Source organism: Biomphalaria glabrata, chromosome 11 (genome assembly GCF_947242115.1).
Source record: "Biomphalaria glabrata chromosome 11, xgBioGlab47.1, whole genome shotgun sequence".
Lineage (NCBI taxonomy): Eukaryota > Metazoa > Mollusca > Gastropoda > Planorbidae > Biomphalaria > Biomphalaria glabrata.
Genome location: NC_074721.1, coordinates 31,806,103 through 31,820,035, shown reverse-complemented (window position 1 = coordinate 31,820,035; position 13,933 = coordinate 31,806,103). Strand labels below are relative to the sequence as shown.

The window sequence follows — 13,933 nt, the reverse complement described above, 5'->3', positions numbered from 1 at the left end:
GTCGATTTGACCGATTGCTTCAATTGGGCTTCGCGGATGGCAGGGACCCAGCGATTTACATTAAGTATCGGTCAAGGCTCTTGATACAGGCTTTCAACGATGTTGGACTTAATGGGTTAACATATTTAATGTAGGCCTATCGTATGTTAGACGTAGCATTAATTAACCTATTGCCGCCAATTTCGTTTGAGTTGTTTCCTGTGCATGTTGTATAACAAATGTTGGTATAGTGATCTGTAATAGTAATAGTTCCTATTGTTAAACAAAAATCTAGAAGAGTGGCCTCGCAAGCATCAAATCCGGCCCCGAAATTTGTGAGGCCGGCCCTGTATATGGACTGTACATCTACTCCCATCCACCAGGCCACCATCCCACCCGCCCCACTACAACATGTCCTGACCGACATACGCGCATCTATTGGCTACGTCTGCCTTGTTTCCACAAATAAAAAAAATATGACAGGTTGGGTTCATTAATAAGGCGCGAAAGAAAATATTTATTTAAAAATAACCCGAAAACCTTTTTGTCTGCACCTCGCTAAAAAATCTGGGAAGTTTGGCATTCAGCTTGTTAGCACGCGTGTCGTTTATGTGTGTGTGTATATAAGAGAGAGAGAGAGAGAGAGAGAGAGTGAGAGAAAGAGAAAGAGGTGGGAGAGATAGTTCCTGTATATCGTTGCGTAAGATTATAATCTTGTCTTAAATTGTTGAATAATACCATCCATATACCGTAAGGTATCGCGCATGTTATTTGGAAATGATGCAAATATTCCTGTATTTAGAAATAAATTTTCGGTTTACAATCTATAAATTGGAAATTAGAAACAAAAGTGGGCTTTGCACGTTCTTCAAGCGTTTTAATTGGTTTCACTAGTTGATACCTAGAATGCATTTAAGTCAGCTTATAGTTGATTAGTTAATTTACTAATAGGTTACATTTAAAAAAAAATGAATTTGTGTTGTCAAGTGTAAGAAATAATTGTGCTAAATTTCAGCCTTATCCCAGATTGCGTTTCGGAGAATTAACGTGCAGAATTTTTTATACAGACGGAGAGAGTTAATATAAGGTTTGTCAAACACAATACTAACAATTACCTACGAGAGATGGGGAGAAACATAAGCAGAGAAAGATTTATAATAGTCTAGAGTTTCTTTAAAAATAATTACATAGTTGTTTTTTTTTTTATATATATTATTTCTAAAAATATTTTCTCTAGAAATATTTTAGGATGTTGAAAAAAAAACGGGAGTCCGACACCGACGTGACTTGAACTCGCAATCTTCTGATCCGAAGTCAGACGTCTTATCCATTAGGCCACGGAGTCAGTTAGCATTTTCCATGTCGACCTATTGGCTCCCTATTGGTCTTTTTCGTCCCTCCAACGACTGTTTAGACCCGGACACACGCTGAGGCTGAGATTTCATCCTCTGAAAGATCCTCTCATCACAATGGACCTCATTCACCAATCGTAAACAAACAACATTTAGCCACGTGGTGCTCTATCGCTTCTATATAATATACGATCTCATGTTAAATTCATGATGGTTGTCACGTGACAGTTTTTTTTTCGTTGTTTTATCAATAAGATCACGTGACTAAATGTTGTTTTTTTGAGATTGGTGAATGAGGTCCATTGTCTTCTCCCTGCCTCAATAGTTCCCCAGTCCGATGGTTCCCAGCGCCCATAGTTCTCTCACTCTCCTAAGTTTCCTCGTCCCACTCGTTCCTTGCCCTTTGCACGGTTCCTCCACGCCAATGGTTTCATACCTTATGGTTCACAAGCGTCAACTAGTTTCCCACGTTCAGGGTTCCTCGCCTTTCCAGCCCCCCCCCCCAAGGCATCAGTGTTTTCTCCTCATCCCAATAGTCCCCCCCCCCACCCACCAACTTACAAATCGTAGCGTATCATCAGCATCTTGCTCTTTGTCATCAACCAGATAAAATCCCATTAACAAATGTGTCAAGCGATTTAATTGGCTGTGCCCAAGCACCCACCGAATTGTGTCAACAGCTGTAATTGGTTCCAATTGCGTCTAATGTATCTCGTTGATGTTTATTAACATAGGAAAGGAAGAACCGTTTGAGGGGGGGGGGGGTAGTCGGAGCGCTAAACCTCTGATGGTCTAGAATTACTTTTTGAGTGTACATCTACCTACTTTAGACCAGTGATGCCCACCCTAGTTTTTCCTGCGGCCCATTTCAATTTCTGACATTCTTGTCGCGGGCCACATCAACGAAAAGATGCAAAAAAAAAACGACAAAAAAATTGGCATGAAAATGGTTTCATTTCTCATTCCACAAAAAAGTAAGGATCAGGTCACCTATGCCAATAAATAATTGTGCGAAGTTTCAACTTGATCCGAGATAGAGTGTGGGAGAAATACACTTTTACCAGACATACTGCAGACATACAAAGTGAGTTGATATAAGCTTTGTAAAGAAGATAATTTCGTGTGTCAATTTAGTTATGCATGTTAATCATGCCTCTGAGTTTGCGTGAAAACACAAACTCTCTTTGTAATCTTGTTGCTGTTTTTTTTTTCAATAAAATTATTATTTCCTCATTTGTGCAATACATATTTGAACAATCTCATGTATTTAAACCTCAGAGAGCTGAGAAAACAACGTGATGCCACATTTGGCTCCATGCACTATGTCACCATGTTGGCACAAAGCCACAGAGTGCTTTCATCAATGATACTGTACAAATGACTGTACAAATGACTCCGCTTGTCTCCCTTTGTAAGAAATCTTTCTTTTCTTTGTGGTCATGGAACACATTTCCGGAATAAGCAAACAAACAAAAAAATCCTTTTAGAGTTTAAATTTACATAAACTAGTCATTTAACACATAGGCCTTTTTTTTTTTTCTTGTCAAAGAAACTTCTGTGATTTATAAGACACTATAAGATAAGACACTATAAGATAAGATACTACATTCAGACACGTTTGCAAGGGAGAAGACATTTTAAATGTATTTCTCCACATTTCAAAAGTGGGATACAGAACAAAATATTTCAAACATTTTGTAGTTCAATTTATTCTTTTCAAATCCACATTCGAAAAAAAAAAATGCTTCGACCCCGACGAGATTCGAACTCGCAATCTTCTGATCCGAAGTCAGACGCCTTATCCATTAGGCCACGGGGCCACATGAGTAAATGCTATAGAGTAATAAATCCTTGCTAATGTAAGCTTTGTTATTTTATTAATGCTAAAAATTAAAAGCCAACAAGTAAAATTTTAAAATATAAATAAATTGTAATTTTGAGTGATATTGCAAGAACTATTTTAGTATCAGTCATGCTGCTAATTCCTAGTAGATCTAGATAACAATAATAAATTTAAGCGATTGAAAATATTTTTATTAATAGGCTATGTTGCGCTTATGCGTTTCGTTTCTTTGGTTTAAAACTAGAATTAGTAAATTGTGCCGGAAGTACCATTTTCCTTAAATATCTTTTGCATTTTTCAGTTCTCATTTTAAATTAAACTGACATTATTAGGCTTTAATTTTAAGTGTACTTGATAGAAAAAAAAATTCTGCACAAAAATACGTGTAGTTGGGATCAAACCCGATAGAGGCTATAAAAAGAAAAGACCTGAAAGAAGAGTATGAAACTACGCATTTACAGTACTTTATTAGGTGTGTCTCGTTCTGATGTATTTTTGATCTATGTGATCAAGATCTATGTATTTTTTTTTTATGGATTAGCTTATTTCAAGTACCAGGCATTTTGCGATGTAGAAATAAAAAGTGTAGTGATTTTAAAACATTTAATGATTTTTAAAAAGGTGTTTCTAAAAAGGTGTTACTGTAATCAATTGTGAATATTGGTTTGTTATGAATCTTATTGTCTATTGTGTGTCTGTTCTAGTTTCTTAATGTTTTCTTGAGTTGAGGGGTCGTGTTGTCTTCTGATGCTTATAACTGATTTCTCTTATCAGCCGCTGTGACACATTGGTCCAAAATAATGCTAAGCTTATATTTTATTAAAAAATCGCAAGTGAATATATGAATGAACTTGTTTTAGATGAAGTCCATTAATTATAGTTGCTTTGAAAAATAGATCTCACACATGCCATGGACAATGTCATTAAAGTCATAGATCTATAAAATCTAGTTATAATCTGTAATCAATATAATCATAAATATTCAAGTTGAATTTCAATTGTAACTATAGAATCAGTATAAATCTACTTCTAGAATATATATCTAGGTTATAAATATTAAAATATAGTAGAAATAGAATCTAAATTGTTCTCTCAACCTTTCTATATGGCTCTGAGACATGGGTATTATACAGAAAGCAACTAAGACTACTTGAACGCTTTCACCAAAGATGCTTGCGCTCCATCATGGACATACGGTGGCAAGACAGCACTACAAACAGCGATATCCTTGCGAACGCCGGTATGGACAGTATAGAGGGACTTCTTAAGGTCCAATAGCTACGCTGGGCAGGGCACGTATCCCGTATGGGAGACGAACGTATGCCAAATGCATTCTTTTTTTTTTTTTTGGTAAGCTTAAAGGTTGTCGAAGTAAAGGGGTGCCTCACCGAAATGCTATAAAGACCAGCTAAGGCGCCAACTTGCCTTAGCAGACATAGAAGTGAATACCTGGTTGCATGCGGCCTCAGAACGAGACAGCAGGAGGTCACTCACAAAGGCCGCGGGATACACATTTGAGACCAAAAGGAAATCCACTGCCGAGGACAGACGCAGACGGCGAAAAGAAAAGAAAATGTACCACCGGCGGACAATGGTTATGCTTGCACTGGATGTGGGAAAATATATAGGTCACAGCTGGGGCTGCGTAGCCTCGGAAAATATTGCATTCTGCATTAATCTTATTGAGCCTTATTATTATTATATTAGTATATTAGGTCTTGGCGTTGAAAAGTAGATCAATAAGTAGAAATAGATTCAATATTGCAGGGATAGTAGATCTACTGAGTCTGGCCTAAACTAGCTATTAGTAGCCATAGACTATAGACTATAGAATTTTTCTAGATCTAGATGTAGACTCTAAATAGAATAATTTAGACAGTAGATGTATGCCTATCCTAGTTAATAAACTTTAGTCTGGTAGAGTAGACTAGTGACAATCTAGTCTCAAGATAGAATCTAGATTTCTAAACTAGAAATGTAGATCTAGATATAGAGTCTACATTCTACATGTCTATTTAATGACTTAATGACAATGTTGTGGATTCCGAAGATTAATGTTGAGTTTTTTACTATTTATTTGAATGTTTCACGAATCACCTGTGCCCATGTGGTGATATGTCTACGCCTATGAAATACGCAGAACCAATTCCGACTTGACGGCTTTTGTAAGTTTGTCTGTTTGTGCTGTGCGATATGCCAAAAATATATGTAGATTTTAAAATTCTAGAACAATAGATCTATTCCACTTAATTTATAAACATAAAACTTATAATCTCATTTATAATAAGTAGCTCTAGATCTACTATGTTTCCAACGCATTCATTCAGATTTTAATATATAGATTTAATTATACTAATAAAGAGATGTAATTTAGATCTATACGGTGTCAGCGAATAGCGTTACACAACAAAACGAACCTGGGTTTTTCTAAAATCTGATGCTTGGTGTGTAATAGTAAAACAGCATCTACCTAAATAAATCGTAAATAGAGCAAATATCAGTACCTATTGTAGTATATATAGGTCTGTGGTTTTATATTTTATAACTTTCGTAACTTCTATAGAGAAATGACTTTTGTATTTTCTTTTACTGAAAATTTGGGCTATTCGCATCTGACATACAAATATTTTTTATGTGCAGCAACAAAGCTCATTGCTTTTGTTTAAGGTAACTTTCATGCTTGGGCTAAAGCCTGTTCAGTGGGCTATAGTCCAATCACCTTAATGGACCAGCCAGTGAAGAAAAAAAGACGTTTTCGGTGATACTTTTTTCAAAATCATTTTTTTAAAAGAGTTGCTTGAGTCTGAATTAGATCTCGAGCCTCCAGGAAAGCCGACTTCCTAGCCACTGAGCTAACCAAGTTATTTAAAAAGTAGAAGGTTGTATAGTCTATTGATAGCAGTGGCGAACTGAATGTCCAAATCGGCCCGGGCATTTCTATACAATCCGACCCACAAATTATATGCCACATGATTTCATCCAATTACATTTTGTTCTCAAGAGCATTGTGTAAAGTTTATGTATTGAAAGGAGTTAGCTATATGAATAATTTATTAGATGATTTTGAAAGGATCTAATCTAATAAGCTCAATTACTAAATGAATAAAGTATATCACTTGGAATGGGAAATCTCTTAACGTGAAAAAAAAAAATTGCTACCAAATACATTAGCATATGCATATACTTTACATTCACACTCAAGGTATTAAAATCACAACGCTCAAAAGTTGCTTTAAAGAGAATGTTATAAGACCTTAAAACAATTTACTGACATTCATGCGGCCATAACTGTGGCCCTACCGGCCCTATTGGGTACCGGCCCACCGGGCATTGGCCCAAATGCCAAATAGCCTGTCCGCCCCTGGTTGATATTCTATTTTAGCGAAAGACCTCATTCTCTACACAAGGCTTATCTCCCTTTTAGCTTAGTAGGCCCTACTGTCTCTATAAAAATAAATTGCATTAATTACGAATAATTGATTTATTAATTGGTTATTTTGTTTCACTGATTGTCATCGACAATGAATAAATATGCAAAGTTTGAAGTTGGTCCGTGAAGGGAAAGTGGAAGATATAACTTAAACAAGATTCCACCCAGACAGACAGACAGACAGGGTGCTTTGATATAAGCTTTGTAAAAAAAAAAATAATAATGATGAAGTGGGAGAAACGGAAAAAAACATGTTATTGTTTGTTCCTTTGAAATTCTTAATTAAAGAAACAGAATATATATTGTTTTCTTTGTTTATATCTAAATATGTTTGAAAAATGAAATTAGTATAGAGATTTTTCACCTTGAAAGTAGGTCTGGGCTACAACTTTTTCGAAAAATGCCTGCTGCAAAATCGACTCAAAAGGTTTTTTTTTTTTTTGCTGAGGACAACACATGAAGAAATAAAAAGAAAAATCCACCAATCAGTTAATAAAATTCTCGAAACTAAAATTTGTTTTTATTATAGAAAAGAACTACTCTAAGGAGAGGTACGTCGTGGGAGGTGTGCAAACAATAACACTTCACACTTGCGTGACTTCTCTTGGCGAATGGTAAGACCTAAGTGTGACGCACTAAGTTCAATGTTTGGGTCACAGTCCTTCTAACTTTTACGTTGTTTGAGTGGCAATATTCATGACAAGATTATCAAAATAGTTTAATCTTAGATTCAGTGTCTTAAATACGTCAGTGATCCAAAAGGATTGTACAAGTCAAAGACTAAAAAGGCGAAAATAAGTTATAGGGGGAAAAAAAAAAGACAACACTTCTATTTAAAGGCACTAAAAAGTTTGGTACAAAACGAAAATTAAAGTGTTGGCTGTGTTTAGTTCAAGTAAGATTCTATTTTTTTACTAGCAAAATTTTTGGGCTAAATGTTTAGTGAGATCTAGACAAAAAATTATTTTTTTTTGTGTTTCCTTTTTTTTACTTTAATTTATATAATTTTTGTCCATTTCAAAACGTTCTACCAAACTTAATAAACTCGTGATTTTAATGTATTTTTCCGAGCTAAAAACAATTCAGGTACATAACATGACATTCAACACAGAAATGGCTCTTACAACAATCCAGCATTTTTATAACCTTGATACCTTGGTATTGACCCCCAGACACTTTCAAATGTCCAGGTTACAATATCCATTATATCCCAATATTAAGATGTCATATGTTTCCAATGTCAAAATGTTAAATTGGTCTCAAATTTATCTGCGTCTGCAGTTTATTCATGTTACTCTTTTCATCTGTCCATCTCTCTCTCTCTCTTTTTCTCTTTTGCTCACTCTCTCTCTTTATCTTTCTCTCTTTCTTTCTGTCTCTCATCCTCTCTTTCTTTCTGTTTTTTTTCTCTCTCTCTTTGTCTCTCTTTCTCTTTCTTTGTATCTTTTTCTGTCTCTCCCTTGTATCTCTCTTTCTTTCTATCTCTTTCTATCTTTCTTTCAGACTCTTTCTTTCTCTCTCTTTCTTTTTGTCTTTCTCTTTCTTTCTTTCTCTCTCTCTCTCTCTCTCTCTCGTACGCGCACAAAACTCATTAAGATCACTCTCTTCTGCTTCCTTTCTTTCTGTAGTGCTTTTTATTCTCTCCTTCACCTGTGAGAAATTCATTAGGATATTTCTCCCCTCTTCTTCGAACTTTCTTTCTCTCTCTCTTTCTCTGTTTTTTTTTCTCTCTGTCGTTCTCTCTAAGGTGTTTTGATTCCCCCCCTCCACACCAACCAGACAAAATGACTTATGACAAATTTTGTCCTTACAATTAAGACGCCATAAACTACCACGGGCGATTATTCTCTTTGATGACCTCCTCTTCCCGGCGAGTTGTTTCCTCCTGCGGACAGCCGCCTTTTTGTCCTTCGTTCCCCATCTCTGACAAACGATTTCGTATGAAATATTGTCCACTACACAGCACCAGAACATCCCGGCCTCATCACCAACAGCACCCCCACCAACTGCTTGTGTGTCCCAAACCTAGTCCGATATTCACTGCACATTTGTTTCTTAAATTTTCGAAGTCAAGTTTTGTAAAATCCGCAAAAATTTTCGCTTCCGTTTAATCGAAATTCGTTTCAAATATATCCATTCTCTTAATTGCATGCGCTCCATTCTTTTTAGACTATTCTTAGCTGTTGACTGGCAAAGGAACTATGGCTTTAGAAATTAGGACTGTCATTATTTATTCTAGTCTAAGTCTTTGTGTCTTTCATTCTAAAAATGTTCAGTTTTGGTGAGAAATTCTGTGCTGCTTTTGTTAAACGATGCCCCAGGAAAGACATATGAAACATACATACATACATACATACATACATACATACATACATACATACATACATACATACATACATAAAAGACAAGACAAGACAAGACAGACAGACAGACAGACTGACAAACACACAGACAGATAGATGGATAAATAGAGAGAGAGAGAGAGAGCTTAATATAATTTGTTTTCAAAAAGTATATTTTCTGTATTTTCTTGTTATAAATCTATCCTTCATTGGTTAAGAGCTAAGTAATCGCTATCATAAAAATTCCAAAGTAGAAATAGTCTTTTAAACCATTTTTTTTCTATGTTACCAGTTTTATTTGCTACGGAATTTTATTACTTAACAGACCATTATCTTTTAGTCGTGTAAAGGCTTCAACTCTTTAAATAGCAGCCCAGTGCCAAATTAACAGATACATTTTTTAAAAAATGCGGTTTTAAATGAGGGTAGGTAAAATACAATAATTAAAAATGTAACATGTTTACATTCCCCCATTTTTTTTTTTTAAGTTAAAAAAATGGGGGTATTCTCTTAGACAAGTTCGGTTAATCGGGAGGAGGAACGGCCGGCAGGTTCACTAGCCATTCATTCTCGGAATGAACCAATATTTTGCACATAAAAGTCGTGTGCAGCTATTAGCGGGATTATTTATGGCTGCCTTTCGGAAAGTGATCTTTCCATTCATCTCTCCGCCACTTCGCTCTCCGCTATTGTTCGACTCGGCGGCGAGCTCGTTACGAGATCTCGGGTGGGCGATACCTCATTTGCCAGGCGCGGGAAAGAGTTCTACCCACTTTTGATACAAAAAAGAAAAATAATAATCTCACGAATATAGCAATTGTTTGTAACAACACATTTTGTAAACATGTGAACAATCAACAGTTCAAATAATAAGTCAAACTATACAGACAATGATAAACAAAAACAGACAAAAAAACAAACTAAATCTGTTGATCAAGTACTGAAGATTTGGTAATCGAATACGATACTGCGATGAGAAAGTTTCTCTATGACGAGAACGGTATCGAAACGGCCCAGGGCGTAAGGTATTGGGAAACATTAAAGGCTACTCAAAGCGGGATTTCTTGATTTATGTCGGATCATTAGTGAGTTGCCGCTCTTTTTTTCGATGCTTTCGGAAATATTTTATGACTTGTCTTTGACACGGAATTTTTATGTTTAAACAGCTTCAGCTTCCCTCCCCCCGCTTTTTAAAGTTCCCCCTCTCCTCTTTCTTCTTTTAATCTTTTCAACTCTCATCCCAAAATATTCCATCTTTCCAAAATACACATAAAAAAAAAAAAAAAAACTCCAGACGTCTGCTCAGTTCTTGCTCCTGTAAAGTTACAGAAAGACGTTCCCTCCAAATTTCTGGATGTACACATTTTCTGGGAATGACAGAAGACGTTTCAGAGGAAGCTGGATGTTATTTATTGTAGAATTCACTTAATTTGTGGTATGTTTTTTGTTTCAATTACTATTACTTAAACGTGTTAGATGTAGACAGTAGATGTAGAGTTATTGACTCTTACTTCCAATACGTAAACTATTCCAAATCTCCTCTAGAAAAAAATAGTATAGTGGATAGTAGGTATGATTAAAATCAATAATACATATAGAAGTAGACTAATATTTCTTGATATTATTGTGGTTTTTAGAATATGAATAAAGCACAAAACGTGAGTGCCTCTGCGTGATATTCATAGTTCAACATACAAAGTGTTTTTTTTTAAATGTGCTTAACTCATGGGAATTATTTTTTGTAAAATATTTACTGAACTAATCAAAGCATCAGGTTTCTTATCTTCAATTGATTGAATTTGTTTCATTGATTAGGATGTACTTCACACCCAACTGGAGCTCTAGGTGCTCAACTTTTGAAATAAATAAATGAGAACCCCATTTCAATCAACCACAACTATTTTAATTATCTGTAATATAAACTCTCATTACCTGTCATTGTCGGTCTTTATCAGTTGGCATTGACATTATAATTTAAATCTGTGCATGGAATCAATGTTATTTGTTTTTAACACACAGAAGATAATCTTGAGCGTCCACAAAAATTTAAAAAAAAAAAAGAAACATTGCACAATATCTTCTTTGGTGTGATTTGTTCATCTTTCTAATATAATGTGTTCATCTTTCTAATGTGATTTGTTCATCTTTCTAATATAATGTGTTCATCTTTCTAATGTGATTTGTTCATCTTTCTAATATAATGTGTTCATCTTTCTAATGTGATTTGTTCATCTTTCTAATATAATGTGTTCATCTTTCTAATGTGATTTGTTCATCTTTCTAATATAATGTGTTCATCTTTCTAATGTGATTTGTTCATCTTTCTAATATAATGTGTTCATCTTTCTAATGTGATTTGTTCATCTTTCTAATGTGATTTGTTCATCTTTCTAATGTGATGTGTTCATCTTTCTAATGTGATGTGTTCATCTTTCCGATGTGGTGTGCTCATCTTTCTAATATAATGTGCTCATCTTTCCAATATAATGTGCTCATCTTTTTAACGTGGTGTGCTCATCTTTCTAATATAATGTGCTCATCTTTCTGATGTGATGTGCTCATCTTTCTGATATATAATGTGCTCATCTTTCTAATATAATGTGCTAATCTTTCTGATATATAATGTGCTCATCTTTCTAATATAATGTGCTCATCTTTCTAATATAATGTGCTCATCTTTCTAATGTGATGTGCTCATCTTTCTGATGTGATGTGCTTATCTTTCTCATGTGATGTGCTCATCTTTCTGATGTGATGTGCTCATCTTTCTAATAAATGTGCTCATCTTTCCAATATAATGTGCTCATCTTTTTAACGTGGTGTGCTCATCTTTCTAATATAATGTGCTCATCTTTCTAATATAATGTGCTCATGTTTCTGATGTGATATGCTCATCTTTCTGATATATAATGTGCTCATCTGATGTGATGTGCTTATCTTTCTGATGTGATGTGCTCATCTTTCTGATGTGATGTGCTCATCTTTCTGATGTGATGTGCTCATCTTTCTAATATAATGTGCTCATCTTTCTGATTTGATGTGCTCATCTTTCTGATATATAATGTGCTCATCTGATGTGATGTGCTTATCTTTCTGATGTGATGTGCTCATCTTTCTGATGTGAGGTGCTCATCTTTCTGATGTGATGTGCTCATCTTTCTAATGTGATGTGCTCATCTTTCTGATGTGATGTGCTCTTCTTTCTAATATAATGTGCTCATCTTTCTGATTTGATGTGCTCATCTTTCTGATGTGATGTGCTTATCTTTCTAATGTGATGTGCTCATCTTTCTGATGTGATGTGCTCATCTTTCTGATGTGATGTGCCCATCTTTCTAATAAATGTGCTCATCTTTCCAATATAATGTGCTCATCTTTTTAACGTGGTGTGCTCATCTTTCTAATATAATGTGCTCATCTTTCTGATGTGATGTGCTCATCTTTCTGATATATAATGTGCTCATCTGATGTGATGTGTTTATCTTTCTGATGTGATGTGCTCATCTTTCTGATGTGATGTGCTCATCTTTCTAATAAAGGAATGGTCTTTATACTTTTTGTATCTCCCTGGTACCGACTTTCCTGGTTTGAGAACATGATTATGTTTTGAGAATACATTTTATTTCCATGTACCTTCCCTCCCCTGTCTCTTTCTTTTCACCTTTGAACTCTTTCTATTTGTTATCACCTTTGAACTCCTTCTATTTGTTATCAACTTTGAACTCCTTCTATCTGTTATCACCTTTGAACTCCTTCTATTTGTTATCACCTTTGAACTCCTTCTATTTGTTATCACCTTTGAACTCTTTCTATTTGTTCATCTTTTTACATTTTTATCCTCTACAACCAATTTTTTTTTGTTCAGGTGACCCTAAAACATACAGATGAGTATACTCCCCGAGATAGTCTCATGTTGAGCTGTCAGTGCCGTAGAGATTGATCTGTTCAAACATACTTTAAATCTCTATCAGAACTAAGAGAAATGTGCTGAACAGAGCCCTTAAACTCCACGAGTGCTACATCTTCTAAGTAGTAGGGCACAAGACTTAGTGGGAGACCCAAAAGAACGTGATGACGCAGTGTGCTAGAAGAGAGGTCAGTAAAGAGCTGGGCAGTCATTCAAAAACTAGCAAGAGACCTTGGAGAATGTCGTGTAGAGCTGGGCAGTCATTCAAAAACTAGCAAGAGACCTTGGAGAATGTCGTGTATTTACTGATGCCCTATGTTCCACCAGGAACGCAAAGGAAAGATCAGGATGATACTAAAGAAACTTAGTACTTGGAATGTGCTGTGAGATGTGATGAATACATAAGATAATGTGCTCTCACAAATGTCCTGGACATTGAAGGGGGTGGGTGTATGACAGGGAATGCAGGGCAAGTATTGGCCCATGTTAGCTCTTATAATATAGAAGGAAGAACATATACTGCCCATATAATTAGCTGTCTGTCTGTCGAACAAGTTACATTAGTGGCTTAATTTATATGCAGGTAATTGAGAATAGACTCATTAATGCTGATTGTTTTAGGAGAGCTATTTAATGGTCATTTGTATTACATTGTGGACAGTGGACAGTTGTGGTTGCAGTAGGTATATACATAAACATAATATCAAAGTGGTTGTTTTATGTATAATAGAAATCGAATTAAAATAAAGGAATAATAGAGGACCATTCTTTGTAGTGAATTTCAATTGATTTTTTCAGTTTAAACTTACATTGTTTTTAAAGTCCTGGTTGCACACTGGACTTACATTGAATATTGGATATATAATGTATATAAAATGGATACATAATGAATACACTTTGGATACATAATGAATACACTTTGGATACATAATGAATACACTTTGGATACTTAATGAATACACTTTGGATACACAATGAATACACTTTGGATATTCAGAAAGCAGCGTATAAACGTGGACGAAGGTTCAGGAATAAAATATGTTTTCATGTATGTGCTTTCGAGGAATATCTTCAAGGAGA

General features: G+C 35.2%; 1 non-coding gene across 1 annotated transcript; it reads right to left on the bottom strand.

The window, feature by feature from the left end:
* Nucleotides 1–3,078: 3,078 nt before the first annotated feature.
* On the bottom strand, nucleotides 3,079–3,151 carry Trnar-ucg (transfer RNA arginine (anticodon UCG)). The gene has a single exon. It is a non-coding gene; the product is annotated as a tRNA-Arg (tRNA).
* Between the last annotated feature and the right edge of the window lie 10,782 nt (nucleotides 3,152–13,933).